Below are 15,741 nucleotides of genomic sequence, written 5' to 3' on the forward strand. Positions count from 1 at the left end.
TGGTGTGGTGCAAGCCAAGCCACGCCTCCTGAGTTCAACTGGATGACCAGGGTGAGGATTCTAAGCAGGCAGAGACCTTAGTGCTTCCAATGACTAATCCTCCCATCAGAACTCTTATGTTCTTGATTCCCATTTTCAGCATCATTCTGTATTTCTTTATGCCTGAACATTTCTAATTTTGAAGAATGCCTTACCTGGGGAAGCTAACAGCATCCATGAAAGGACAACAATGTTAAGGATGTCCAGTTGCATTGCTGAAGCTTGACCAGGAATCTCAAGTCAAGAGGCCAGAGAGGGAGACTAAGAGTGCTCTCGATTCGCCTTGTCCTCCCAAAAGCTGTGTGCTCACATATTTATAGGTCTCCAGGAGACACTTACACATCAGCCGCATGACATAATAATCCTAAAAAAATAGTTATGATAACAGGAAGTGTACCAAAAAGAAGTAAAGTACATTAAGCTGAAGACTTCTTCAGGGCCCAGTGGGCCGGAAATATGGTTTTAGTTTGGTCTGCATTTAGTTCCCTGTCTCCAACTGTTATACTCCATTGGTAAACTAATGACCTAGCAGTACATGCTAATTGGAAAATAAGCATTTTAGATCATTTTCCTCTTGAAGAGTGTCCTGTCTTTTTTAAAGAATAAGGCCACATTTAATAAAAAATGCACCATGGTTGGAATTCTTAAAAAAAGTCTCCACCCGGGCAAAATTGGCAGATTAAGTTGTTATTCTAATAGGTTTAGCTGGTTTCCTGGCAATCCCAAGGTTTCTGGCAGCAGTGCTGTCAGACGTGGTAAGAAAAGAAGAACATGAAGAGATTCTCGCTACATCAGACCAAAGGGTCAACCATATTCCTATTCTGATGCTTGGCAGCCCAATGCCTATGGAATGTCCACTAGCAGGACAGAGCACAACCATGTGTTTCCCAAAGATGTAATATTCAGGAGCTCTAATTATCCTTTCCCAATGCACACCAAAGAATAGTCGAAACATTAACTTTGGAAATAATAATAATAATAATAATAATAATAATAATAATAATAAGTATTATTATTATTGTTGGAAATTATTATTATTATTGATTAAATATAGCCAATTAGAGGTTCTGCAAGACACCAACTCAACCGTGGTCCAACTGTCCAGCGTTCATCCTGGTGGATCTGCCAGAGGCATTGTGAGAATTCCAGCTGTGCAGCATTTTGCTAAATGTTATCATATTCCTTAGAAAAGAAAGAAATCTCTTCAAGAGAAAACGATCTAAAGTGCTCACTGTCCTAATTTCCATGCACTGCTCAGTCCTTTGTTTTGGCAATGGACTATAGCAGTTGGAGACATGGAACAAAATGCAGACAATATGAGGGGGGAAAGCTTTGAAAACAATAAAAACCATGTTTCCAGCCCACTTGACCCTGAATATGTGGTGACCTTAATGCAGGGATTCAAACTGCTGACCTTCCGATGGGAAGCCCTAGGCTCAGTGGTTTAGATCACAGCGCCACCCACGTCCCATATGATATGATAGCCACCTTGAAATATCCAAAGGGCTGTCACATGGAAGATGGAGCAAGCTTGTTTTCTCCTGCTCTGGAGAATAGGACCCATGTCAATGGGATTCAATTTACAAGAAAGGATATTCTGACTAAACATCACAGAGCAGTTTGACCCTGAGTCAAATAAAGGTGCCCAGATACCCTTTGGTGAGGAGGGATCTCCACAGGAGCTTCTAACTTGAAACAGGACCCCACCCCACAGCTGAGATCTTTGAAAGCTCCCTGGCACACATCTAAACTGCAGCAGAACTTATCTTTAAGGAAAGCCAAACCAAGGTTACTGGAGATACCCTGGATCAAGTGGAAGCCACTGGGAAAAGGGGACATTTTAGTCTGTAGTAAATTAGTGGTCCAGCAGCAAGAGAGGGCAGGGGTCCACCTTGACCTCAGGATTATGGGTGCCCATAGCTGCACAGAGGATGTGTGGGGTCACACGCCTGCACTACGTGTGCATGTGACATTGCAGGTCTGTGTTGTAGTGAGCCGCGACAGCGGCCCGTCTTCTTCCTCCTCTCTGCAGCCAACAAGGCACCCTTTTCTATTTTAACAAGTTATAGGTAGGTAGCCGTGTTGGTCTGACGTAGTCAAAAAAAAATCCTTCCAGTAGCACCTTAGAGACCAACTAAGTTTGTCATATGTATGAGCTTTCGTGTGCATGCATGATATCTGAAGAAGTGTGCATGCACACGAAAGCTCATACCTATGACAAACTTAGTTGGTCTCTAAGGTGCTACTGGAAGGATTTATTTATTTTTATTTTTGACTATTTCAACAACACAGCACACCATCTAGCATTATGTCCTGTTATTCAGTTTGAAGTTGGCAAAAAATATAAAAAATAAATCAATAATTTGTGCTCTAAAATGTGGATTGGGAAAAAACAACTGCATGCGACCCTAACACTGGGAGACAGGGAGGGAGCACGGGTGCTGCTGCAAATGGAGAGGCTGGAGGGAAGGCAAATAGCCCCGTAAATAAGGATTAAGCCTTGCTCCCACCTTAACAATGCATCTGTTGGTACTAAGGATTTCCCCACTCTGCCTCTCTTGCTCCAACAGCCCACAAAGAACATATGGCCAAATGTTCTTCAGGGTTCAGTAGAAACTTCAACTGCAATAGCCCATTGCCCAAACTAATTACTGAGCAGCACATGGAAATTAGTACAGAGAACCCTTTAGACCTGGTTGTCTTGAAGGGAGTTCTTTCTTCTTATTTATTTTTTAAAGGAATGTGCACTGTTGGAATCCTAACATAGCCTCCACCTGGGCAAGATTTCTCGATTAAGTTGGTAGTCTAATGAATATGGGTGTCAAACAGCAACCCAAGTGGCTCAGTGAAGGCTTCGGGCCAAGGGTGAGTGGGTGAGTGGGAGACTCGTGGGGCAAATTGGCCCCCAAATCTCCAAGGTCCTGTGACCACTCTCCCTCTCATGAGATCTCATGGGATAATTCCTTTCCATATGATCTCATGAGATCCTGGGCAGTCCTTATCATTCTCTGTGCCCCACATAACCAAGGAAATCAACTCATGCCCCAAATGGATCTCTTGAATATTGCAATGCCCGTCCATGTTCTTGATTTGTTCAATAATTTTTCACTAAGTGCAGATGGTAATAATCAAATAAACATCAAACATTAAACACTTCCCTAAACAGGGCTCCTCTCAGATGTCTTCTAAAAGTCAGATAGTTGTTGTTTATTTCCTTAACATCTATGTATGTGTTGCGCTTTCCAGTTCGGAAATGACACAGGAATGTAATGGAGTTCATGTTTCCCAACAGTGAACAGGGCCAACCTGTTCCAACCTGTTTCAACAGAAGTGGAGGAGAAGGCCATGCTGGTTAATGAGCCCCAATTTTCCCATTATGTCTGAACATGCTGATTTTGATGTATACCTTAACTGGAGAAGCTGAGAGCATCCCTGAAAGGGCAATGATGTAAAAGATGCCCATCTGCATTGCTGACGTTTGACTGGGAATTTCAAGTCAGAAACCAAGGAAGGGAGACCAAGAGTGCTCTTGGTTTGCTGCATGCTTAGTACACGTCAGCCCGAGGATTTAATACTCCTAAACTAATGGATGTGGTAGCAGGAAGTCTTGATCCAGTGCTCCTCGTGAAGTTTTGGAACACCAAAAAGAATTCAGAGTCCAGCCAGCTGGAAACATCATTTTTATTGTTTTTGATTTTTAAAATTAAATTACCCGTATTTTATTTTCTGTTTCCGGCTGCTATCATTCATGGCTAAAATCAATGAACTGAACTGAACAGTGCATACAAATCAGTACAGTGGACAATTTGTCTTTAAGGTGTTTGGCCCTGTCAGGTGCTTAGGGGTGAACACTGGCCAACAGGGCCACAGTGCTCCTGTCAGGTTCATGTACCCAAGGAGCATGCAAGGAGGGAGGAGTTGCCTCAGACCTTGCTGTGTGATCATAGTGTGCAGCTCACAGCTGGCTCAGGAGTTGGGAGGGTTGGAATGCTCCCATCAATGCACCTCACTACCCGAATCTCATTTGTTTAGGTTAATTTCATTGAATTATTCTGATTGCACATTCTATAGTTGTTGTATTTCAGTAAATATCATCTGCTACCCATCTATCTTGTCTCAAGTTTCCTTCTGGAGTCTCATGAAGCTCAAGCATCAACTGCAGGACTGTATTTTAGGACACCCATGGCCCTTTGTGTCAAGAAAACAAGGTGTACCAAACACAAATACTGTAAATCCATTAATCCAAAAATAGATTAATGGATAGGGAAATGTACTTTGCATTTCTGCATTTAAGTTTTCTGTTGCAGCATAGAGGTCCACAGAGGCTTCACATTATCCACCAACTCTCAGTCAAATCATGATGCCCAGATACCCTTATTGAGTTGGGATCTCTCTCTACAGGTTATCATGAATTTTTCACTCACAAAAGAATGTGAAATAGGTGGCCTCCTGTAAGGTGAGTTCTACAACTCAATTCAAGCAATTCCAATGCATCTGGGAGTTGTGCATTGCATTTTTAGTAGGATAAAATAATTGCAAGGAACCTGAAAGATTACGTAGACCAGCCGCCGGCCAAGATAGGAAATCTACTAATATAGCATGTGTGATAGGAATCCTTCAGCTGCTGCCCCACTAATGAACGGCAATTTAACACCTTCGGTAACAGTCTGTTGCTTTGTAAACTAGGTCATCATCAGAAGGTTCTTCCTAATATCTTGGTGAAATATTTTAATATTGAATGAAAGGATTCCTGTGATCTGATAGCCAAATGACATTAAAATCAGATTGGCAGCATCTGCAAGGCTTGGCAGAAAAGTGTGATTTAATTTGAGCACATTTTTTGGTATATGTGTAAAAAACAATCATATGTGGTATACTTGATGGTTTCCTTAACTTTACAAGTAAAAAGATTTCTGCAGCTTTACAAGTTGTCCACCGTCCTGTTAGAAGGTGAGTAATGGAAGAAAACCATGGTACATTATTCTTAAACAGTTTTGCTCCGTATTTGGTGAGCCACGTCTCACAAGGACACAAGACCCCACACATTTCCCAGCAACATGCCATATATTTATTATTATTATATTATTATATTACAGTTCCCCACCCAAAAATAAATCCATTCCATTGAAGTATTTTCTGGAGGCCGATAACAGATCTATCCAGTTGCTTGGGTTTTGTCAGTTGCTGAAAGAAGCAGATGTTTCTCTCCAGTTAACTAACCCTGAAGAAAGAAAAGAGATTTCTTTCATAATTTCCAGGTTTTTGTTTTCACAAAGACATTACACATAATATTCCGTGGGTGTGGGAATAAGCAAAGCAGCTATATTCCAGCATTCAAGTGAAAATTTACAAAGGAATGAATTTGACTGAACATCCAATGAATATTGTACATGAAATGTGAGTTTCAAAACATGAAATAAAATTAAAAACGATACAGCCCAAAACCATCTGAGATCTGAGCTTAAAAAATGAAACAGGAAAATAGAAGAAAGTCCTCCTATTGTTGATAAGATAGGGATGTGTAGCCAGTGGAATGGTGGCGGTGGGGTTACAGGGGCAGTTGCTCTAGGCGCAAAAATTGTTAAGCACAAAGAATTTCAACATCCAGTGCTGCTTCAGTTACAGCTGCGGACTTGCACCACTAGGTTCTGCTGAAAACAACTTCTCCATGTGAACCAGGAAGCGATTTTTCCAGACAATGGAATGGCTCTTCTTTTCTTATCTCCATGAATGCGATTTCCTGGGTGATACAGATGCTGTACTCCATCCATTTCCCACCCTCCCTCACCCTCCGTATGCCCCCTGGGCACTGGCAATCCACACTACACCACTGTGTGAAGTCACCCTAGGCAAGAGAAGAAAAAGAAGAAGAAGAAGAAGAAGAAGAAGAAGAAGAAGAAGAAGAAGAAGAAGAAGAAGAAGAAGAAGAGGAAGAGTTTGGCTTTGATATCCCGCTTTATCACTACCAGAGGGAGTCTCAAAGTGGCTAACATTCCCCCTTTCCCTTCCTCCCCCACAACAAACACTCTGTGAGGTGAGTGGGCCTGTGAGACTTCAAAGAAGTGTGACTAGCCGAAGGTCTCCCAGCAGCTGCATGTGGAAGAGTGGAGATGGGAACCCGGTTCCTCAGATTACGGGTCTACTGCTCTTAACCACTGCACCACACTGGCTCTCAAAGGACCCATGCTTAAATATTATGAAAGATTAAGCAGTATAAAAATCCTGTTAAATCAATCAAATGAATCCATTGATGGAAAATTATGCAGTTGATTTGATTTTGTATTTCCCACTGCTTTTTTTAAATTATAATAAATAAATAAATAAATAAATAAATAAATAAATGTGAGGGAGAACTATGCACACCCTCCTGAGCTGTGTGGAAGAAACATGGGATATAAGGTATTAGGAGAGCCAGTGTGGTGTATTGGTTAAGAGTGGTAGACTTGTAATCTGGGGAACTGGGATCGCTTCCACGCTCCTCCACATGCAGCTGCTGGGTGACCTTGGGCTAGTCACACTTCTCTGAAGTCTCTCAGCCCCACCCACCTCACAGGGTGCCTGTTGTGGGGGAGGAAGGGAAAGGAGATTGTTAGCCGCTTTGAGATTCCTTCGGGTAGTGATAAAGCGGGATATCAAATCCAAACTCTTCTTCTCTTCTTCTTCTTCAAACAAATGAACAAAAAAAAATTCACCAAATATATTGGAAGGAAGGAACAGTAAACTCCTTCCCACTTCATGTTCAAGAGTGGACTGGGAGCACTTTAGATAATCACATTCCGAATAGGGATATAAAAATCTGAGTGCATGAGTTGAGTTTCATGAATTTGAAAAAAAAGGGGGGGGGAGAACTTACATTGCACAGCAAAATCTGGCCACTTCACATTTTATGTCCAGACGGCGGGCGACAGGGCATTTTTCCTTGGCAGTGCAGACCCCACCCTTGTCTTTGCAAGATTTTTCATTCTTCGGTGGATCTTTTCCATAAGTATATCCTAGAGAGAGAAGTTTTTATAGTGAAGGCATTCCTATATTCTGACATATCTGGCCCCATCATCATTAGTCATTGGCTACCAATTCTTTGAAACACAATGGAATACCCTTTAACCGTATAGTGTTAGGAGTTTGAGGGAGGAGGGAGTAGGCTGCATGCAAGATATTTCCACCCCCTAAATCCAGCGATAAAATCCAGTGATAAAATTTAAAACAGGCTTCTCTCTCTCTCTCTCTCTCGGGAAAAAATTATCCTTTATTTTGACATCTGCCTCTCACATTCAAAGGCCCCTTTAAACAAAAGGAAGACAGCATAGCAAAGACATGGTGTGTACAGGTTACAGCAGATAGGAGACTCCAAGAAGGACAGCAGTATTATGAACTCATCAAGTGAAAGAAGAATGAAAGACATGTGGGAGGAAAGAAAGAGAGATCTAGAAAAGTAGAGTGAGGGAGAACAAGGTAAAGTCTTCAGCAGAATTTTTTGAGAAGGCCACTTTCCATCTTTTTGTGCCCCCCCCATAAGTCTATATTTCTTTAGGACTTGATATTTCTGATTTTGATGTATGCCTTACCTGGAAAAGCTAAGAGCATCCATGAAACAGCAATGATGTAAACAATGCCAAACTGCATTGTTGAAGATTTGAATCTCAAGTCAGATACCAAGAGAGGGAAACCAAGAGTGAGACCAAGATTTCCTGTGCTATCCAAAAAAATGCTTGCTCAGATCTTTATAGGCTTATATGTCAATGTGACCCCTTCATGGATCAATGCCTTGTCGTGGCGAAGGGGCTTGAATAACTCAGAGAAGCTATGAGCTATGCCATGCAGGGCCACCCAAGATGGACAGGTCATAGTGGAGAGTTTTGACTAAACGTGATCCACCTGGAGAAGGAACTGGCAAGCCACTCCAGTATCCCTGCCAAGAAAACTCCATGGACAAAGAAAACAGGCATATAAAAGTTACGACGCTGGAAGATGAGCCAATCAGGTCGGAAGGCGTCCAACATGCTACTGAGGAAGAGCGGAGGACAAGTACAAGTAGATTCAGAGCTGATGAAGCGGCAGGGCCAAAGCCGAAAGGACGCTCAGTTGCGGATATGCCTGGAAGCGAAAGGAAAGTCCGATGCTGTAAAGAAAAATATTGCATAGGAACTGGAATGTAAGAACCATGAATGGAGGTAAGCTGGATGTGGTCAAAAATGAGATGACAAGAATAAATATCGACATCCTGGGCATCAGTGAACTAAAATGGAAGGGAATGGGCGAATTCAGTTCGGGTGACTATCATATCTACTACTGTGGGCAAGAATCCTGTAGAAGAAATGGAGTGGCCCTCATAGTCAACAAAAGAGTGGCAAAAGCTGTAATGGGATGCAATCTCAAAAATGACAGAATGATCTTGATACGAATCCAAGGCAGACCTTTTAACATCACAGTAATCCAAGTAATCCAAGGGCAGTGCCAAAGAATGCTCCAACTACCGCACAATTGCGCTCATTTCACACGCTAGCAAGGTTATGCTTAAAATTCTACAAGGCAGGCTTAGGCAGTATGTGGACCGAGAACTCCCAGAAGTGCAAGCTGGATTTCGAAGGGGCAGAGGAACCAGAGACCAAATAGCAAACATGTGCTGGATTATGGAGAAAGCTAGAGAGTTCCAGAAAAACGTCTACTTCTGCTTCATTGACTATGCAAAAGCCTTTGCCTGTGTCGACCACAGCAAACTATGGCAAGTTCTTAAAGAAATGGGAGTGCCTGATCACCTCATCTGTCTCCTGAGAAATCTCTATGTGGGACAAGAAGCTACAGCTAGAACTGGATATGGAACAACTGATTGGTTCAAAATTGGGAAAGGAGTACGACAAGGTTGTATATTGTCTTCCTGCTTATTTAACTTATATGCAGAATTCATCATGCGAAAGGCTGGACTAGATGAATCCCAAGCCAGAATTAAGATTGCCGGAAGAAATATCAACAACCTCAGATATGCAGATGACACAACCTTGATGGCAGAAAGCGAGGAGGAATTAAAGAACCTTTTAATGAGAGTGAAAGAGGAGAGCGCAAAATATGGTCTGAAGCTCAACATCAAAAAAACCAAGATCATGGCCACTGGTCCCATCACCTCCTGGCAAATAGAAGGGGAAGAAATGGAGGCAGTGAGAGATTTTACTTTCTTGGGCTCCTTGATCACTGCAGATGGTGACAGCAGTCACGAAATTAAAAGACGCCTGCTTCTTGGGAGAAAAGCAATGACAAACCTAGACAGCATCTTAAAAAGCAGAGACATCACCTAGCCGACAAAGGTCCGTATAGTTAAAGCTATGGTTTTCCCAGTAGTGATGTATGGAAGTGAGAGCTGGACCATAAAGAAGGCTGATCGCCGAAGAATTGATGCTTTTGAATTATGGTGCTGGAGGAGACTCTTGAGAGTCCCATGGACTGCAAGAAGATCAAACCTATCAATTCTTATGGAAATCAGCCCTGAGTGCTCACTGGAAGGACAGATTGTGAAGCTGAGGCTCCAATACTTTGGCCACCTCATGAGAAGAGAAGACTCCCTGGAAAAGACTCTGATGTTGGGAAAGATTGAGGGCACAAGGAGAAGGGGACGACAGAGGACAAGATGGTTGGACAGTGTTCTCGAAGCTACGAACATGAGTTTGACCAAACTGCGGGAGGCAGTGCAAGACAGGAGTGCCTGGCGTGCTATGGTCCATGGGGTCACGAAGAGTCGGACACGACTAAACGACTAAACAACAACAACAACATGTCAATGTGATGACATAATATTCCTGTAGTAATGGATGTGATAACAATAAGTCATGGTCCTCTGCTCCTCATAAAATCATGGGGTACCCAAAAGGAGTAAAGTAGGTTAACTTGAACGTTCTGGTTTTCAGGATCCAGCGGACTGAAAACTTTTTTCCGCCATAGTTTTTATTGTCTGTATTTTCTTTCCTGTTTCTGGCTGCTAGCATACATTACTATTGAAATGAAATGAGCAGTACATTGAAATTAGTACAGTGAACACTTTGGACTTTTTTTTGTCCTGAAAAGGGTTTTTCTTTTTTTAAAGAAACATGGTAACATTTAGTAAATGTAGAACTGTTGGAACTGTTCTGGCTTAAGTTCATATGGACTTTGGGTTAATGGGTCTTGATGGTTTCCTGGCAGTCCTCATGTTTTCTGGCAGCACTGGTGACATGAGTGGTAACAACAGAAGGAGATTCTTCTAGATCAGACCAGAAGCTCATCTCATCCAGAAGCTTTTTCTGATGGTGGCCAGACAGATGCATAGCCAGTGTGGTGTGGTGGTTAAGAGCGGTGGATTTATAATCTGGTGAATCGGGTTCACGCACGTCCCCGCTCCTCCACATGCAGCTGCTGGGTGACCTTGGGCTAGTAACAATTCTCTGAAGTCTCTCAGCCTCACTCACCTCACAGAGTGTTTGTAGTGGGAGAGGAAGGGAAAGGAGATTTGTTAGCTGCTTTGAAACTCCTTTGGGTAGTGATAAAGCGGGATATCAAATCCAAACTCCTCTTCTTCTTCTTCTTCTTCTTCTTCTTCTTCTTCTTCTTCTTCTTCTTCTTCTTCTTCTTCTTCTTCTTCTTCTTCTTTATGGGAGTCCACCAACAGGGCATGAGCAGAACAGTGTGTTTCCCAAAGAAGTGTTAGCTTCTATTGTGTGTTCAGGAGTGTACCAAATATGGGTTGGGCTAAACCAAAGGACCACATATGTCCATGTACCGTCTTGTGGTGGATTTTTCTTTGCTTCACCTTCATGTCAGGGAGGTCATGAGGATCCAGAAAGTCCATTGGTTGACTCAGCAAGAAGCTAGGTTGTAATAATGGTAATAAAGTAAAGCAATTGGTAAACAAATGATCACCAGCTTCACACTTAAGCCTGAAAAGAATATAGTGAAGGCAGATTCTTCAAAACACAGGGAATTCTGAAGTGTGGGTGCTGCCAAAGTAAACCAAACTGAGTCTTCTTCCTGGAGAGTGACAAAACTATCCCCCTCTTGAGAGTGGGAGCAAAACTGTTTCAGAATAATGCACTATGGTTTCCTTCCGTCATTCATCTTCTAACAGGAACTTTAATCTAAAGAGTTTATGTTGCAGTATATGTCAGAGCAGAATACATTGGTAGACACTAAGTCTTTGATGGAATCTAACACTTTGGACAGTGTTCTCGAAGCTACCAACATGAGTCTGACCAAACTGTGGGAGGCAGTAGAAGACAGGAGTGCCTGGAGTGCTCTGGTCCATGGGGTCACGAAGAGTCAGATACGACTGAAGAAGAAGAAGAAGAAGAAGAAGAAGAAGAAGAAGAAGAAGAAGAAGAAGAAGAAGAAGAAGTCTTTGAAATGATAGAACTTTAGAGCATTCTATTGTGGTCTTCCTTACTTGAGAACTCCATCAGGTTTCAGCAATTCAAACGGACATCTTTAGCATGGCTCATTCATAAACATACGTAGTCTGTTTTACTATGGAAATTGTTCTGCAAGTAAGCCTTTAAAGGTGTGCCTACCCATCTGAAATCTGGCACGGTTAATTTCACCAATGTTAATGAATGGGCTGTCTGAATATTTGGATTTCTGAATATTACTTGTATTGGGGGTTTGAGGTGAGGTGGGGACCCTCTGTGGTGAGTTCAGGGGTGGCCCAACACAAAACTATGCCTTTGGGCATAGAATCATAGAATCATAGAATCATAGAGTTGGAAGAGACCACAAGGGCCATCCAGTCCAACCCCCTGCCAAGCAGGAAACACCATCAAAGCATTCTTGACATCTGGCTGTCAAGCCTCTGCTTAAAGACCTCCAAAGAAGGAGACTCCACCACACTCCTTGGCAGCAAGTTCCACTGTCGAACAGCTCTTACTGTCAGGAAGTTCTTCCTAATGTTTAGGTGGAATCTTCTTTCTTGAAGTTTGAATCCATTGCACCGTGTTCGCTTCTCTGGAGCAGCAGAAAACAATCTTTCTCCCTCCTCCATATGACATCCTTTCATATATTTGAACATGGCTATCATATCACCCCTTAACCTTCTCTTCTCCAGGCTAAACATACCCAGCTCCCTAAGCCGTTCCTCATAAGGCATCGTTTCCAGGCCTTTGACCATTTTGGTTGCCCTCTTCTGGACACGTTCCAGCTTGTCAGTATCCTTCTTGAACTGTGGTGCCCAGAACTGGACACAGTACTCCAGGTGAGGTCTGACCAGAGCAGAATAGAGTGGTACTATTACTTCCCTTGATCTAGATGCTATACTCCTATTGATGCAGCCCAGAATTGCATTGGCTTTTTTAGCTGCTGCATCACACTGCTGACTCATGTCAAGTTTGTGGTCTACCAAGACTCCTAGATCCTTTTCACATGTACTGCTCTCAAGCCAGGTGTCACCCATCCTGTATTTGTGCCTTTCATATTCCCCCCCCCCAAGTGTAGTACTTTACATTTCTCCTTGTTAAAATTCATCTTGTTTGCTTTGGCCCAGTTGTCTAATCTGTTAAGGTCATTTTGAAGTGTGATCCTGTCCTCTGGGGTATTAGCCACCCCTCCCAATTTGTTGTCATCTGCAAACTTGCTCAGGATGCCCTCAAGCCCATCATCCAAGTCATTGATAAAGATGTTGAATAAGACTGGGCCCAAGACAGAACCCTGTGGCACCCCACTAGTCACTACTCTCCAGGATGAAGAGGAGCCATTGATAAGCACCCTTTGGGTTCGGTCAGTAAGCCAGTTACAAATCCACTGAATGGTAGCATTGTCTAGCCCACATTTGATATTGTTGCAGGCCAAATGACATTAAAACCAAACTGGCAGTAATGGTGAGTCTTGGCAGAAAAGTGTTATTTAACCTGAGCATAATTTGCGGTATACATGTAGAGAAGAACAAGCATGGACCACCTGAACTTTAGAAATAAAAAGATTTTGGTAGCTTTGCAAATTGTCCACAAGGGGGATCCACGTCTCAGGAGGGCATAAACAAACACACATTTTCCAGCAACATATCAAATATTTATTCAAAATAGTACACAGATTTTCTCAAAATTCCCACATCATGGAAGTATTTCCGCAGGTCAAATTAGCAGCACGTGCATCTCGTTGCTTGGGTTATAGCCATTGCTGAAAGAAGCAGATGTTTCTTTCCATTTTAATCTTAATTTCTGAATAAAGGAAAGAGATTTCTGTAGTGATTCACAGGTTTACGTGTTAACAGGGAGAGTACACAGACACGCGAACACAAACATTTTTGTAGGCTGAATCGGGGTGGGGGGAGAAACTCGAAGCCAGGGTCTGAATGTGGCCTTCCAGGCATCTCCCTCTGACCCTCAGGAGCCTCAGGAGTCTATTTCAAAGTCACACAGAATACTGGCTCTACTTTGCCTGCCAAGAATGTGTCCTTGAACTAATCCCTTTCTCTTGCTTGGAAGGAAAATAGGGAGATGTATGCATGCAGGGCAGTCTCGAGCAGGTCGCGCACCCTGGCGCTGATTGCTCCGGCGCCCCCGCCCTCACAGATCGCAGCATGGTTTCCGCGCCACCGGGGTCTACCTAGAGCCGGTTTAGGATGGCTGCACTTCATTAATTGTAAATAAAGCAAATGCTTTAAAAATGGCCCAAATCATCAGTGATTCTCACTGCTTGGGGAAATGGGAAATATGTGGTGGTATTTTAAGTTTTGTCGCAACCATATTAGAAAAATCTTAGTGGACATCAAGTTGAAGAGAAATGTATATTAATGAAAGTGGGTGTAAAAATAACAAAACACATGCATTGTTCTAACCATTACAAATTTCTGTATTAATAATAATGCAATTGAAAAAGGAAATGATATAAATGTTGCCCTCTAACCAGGAGAAGATAATTCATCAATGGGCATCAATTTAAATGTGTGTGAGTGTGTGTGTGTGTGTGTGTGTGTGTGTGTTTGAGAGAGAGAGAGAGAGAGAGAGAGAGAGAGAGAGAGAGAGAATGAGAAATAGCTGGTTTTAAATTTCGAGAGACTAATTTGCTGTAAGCATTTTATTTTATCAATACTTGATAAGCATGTTCCATTTGAGTTCCATGGAAGAACTAGGAAAAGAACTTACGGTGCACAGCATGGCACGCCTGTAAGACAAGTTGCATCACTCACAACGTTTTCACATTTAGACTTGCATTTCCCACCAACCTCAAAGCATGTACGAGTATCCCCTGCATGGACGAATCCTATATAGAGAGATTATATTTTATTTTATGAAGGCATTCCACATTCTGACATTCCTGACCCCATTGCCACCAGCCATTGCAACTGCCAAACCTCTGGAGAGGCAGCTGCCACAAGTGGCACTCTGAAAGGGGTAGCCAATTTGCTTCTGGGTGCTGCCCTCACCTTCCTGAGTCCTTGGCCACAGGAGTGACACCTCCTCATCCCTGGGACAGTTTCTTCAGGAATGCAAGAAAGCTTTCCTTCTCCCACTCTTCCCATTCCTTTTCCTGTTCCTCCTTTATCCAATCTGACTCTCCTGATTTTATGGTCTTGGATGTTTGGCTTGCAGTATTCGAGGTTTCAATGCTGGGTGACTTCCAGGGAAGGGGTTGAGTACTTCCCAACAGCTTGTACCCCATCACTAAGTGCTGAGTGGAATGAAGAACTGAACCTTGCCCTACTGCCATGTCAACCCTGCCTTGCCTACTGCAGTCAGTAAGATTTGGCCTGATTTTAAACCAACGTCTGGTGTCTTGTCTCTGTTATTTCAGGGCTCTCACAGGTCACAGAATCACGTTCCAGGGCAAACATTTTTCCTGATTCCCCTTGCTTGTTCCTCAACATTTTCTGCCAATGAACTTTATTTGGACACATCAGACACTGCACTTCAAATGGCAGGAAAAGGCAAATATTTATCAATGTCAGACAATCCTTTATATTAGAAATCCTTATCTCATGTTCAAAACACATTTACATACATCCTTATAAATCCAGAAAATGCAGCATAGCAAAGAGATGGCGTGAACAGGATTGGATGATGGGGCAGAGTCTGAGAAGGGAGACAGCATAATCAATAGATCAAGGGAAACAAGAATGAAGGAGGGAAGTGTTGAGAGTAGGTGCAGGAGGAGGGAAAGAGACAGGTCTAGAAAAGAGAGAGGAGAGAGAGCAACATAGATCAAGGCATATGGCTTTCATATTAGCCTTGAAGGGAAAGCAGAAGTGGAGTAGAAAGCCATGCTGGTTAATGTATCCCAATTTCCACATTATGTCTGAACATTCTGATTTTGATCTATGTCTTACCTGGAGAAGCTAAGAGCATCGCTGAAAGAGCAATGATGTAAAAGATGCTGATCTGCATTGCTGAAGTTTGACTAGGGATGCCAATTTGGAAACCAAAGAAGGGAGACCAAGAGTGCTCTCGGATTCCTGTGTCATCCAAAAGATTGCATGCTCACGTATTTATAGGTCTGCAAACAGCATTTACACGTCCGCCCTAGGATTTGACATCCTAAAAGTACTGGATGTATTAGCAGGAAGTCCAGTACTCCCCATTAATTCCCGGTGCACCAAAAAGAAGTAACATAAACTAACTTGTACGTTCATAGTCCAGTCAGTTCAAGACAGTAATTTTATTGTTTTCTGTGTTTTTATTAAATTGCCTGTATTTCTCTTCCTGTATCCTGCTGCTATTTTGTTTAGTCATTGAACTGAACACTATGTACAAATTA

The 15,741-nt window shown here is 42.6% G+C and overlaps 1 long non-coding RNA gene across 1 annotated transcript; it reads right to left on the bottom strand.

Annotated features, from left to right (window-relative positions):
• Nucleotides 1-3,763: 3,763 nt before the first annotated feature.
• Nucleotides 3,764-15,527, bottom strand: LOC148686426 (uncharacterized). Its single transcript, XR_015949402.1, has 3 exons — nucleotides 15,314-15,527; nucleotides 6,893-7,031; nucleotides 3,764-5,260 (listed from the first exon to the last, which is right to left on the bottom strand). It is a non-coding gene; the product is annotated as an uncharacterized LOC148686426 (long non-coding RNA).
• Nucleotides 15,528-15,741: the final 214 nt, after the last annotated feature.

This window comes from Zootoca vivipara, chromosome 3 (genome assembly GCF_965207765.1).
Source record: "Zootoca vivipara chromosome 3, rZooViv2.hap1.1, whole genome shotgun sequence".
NCBI lineage: Eukaryota > Metazoa > Chordata > Lepidosauria > Squamata > Lacertidae > Zootoca > Zootoca vivipara.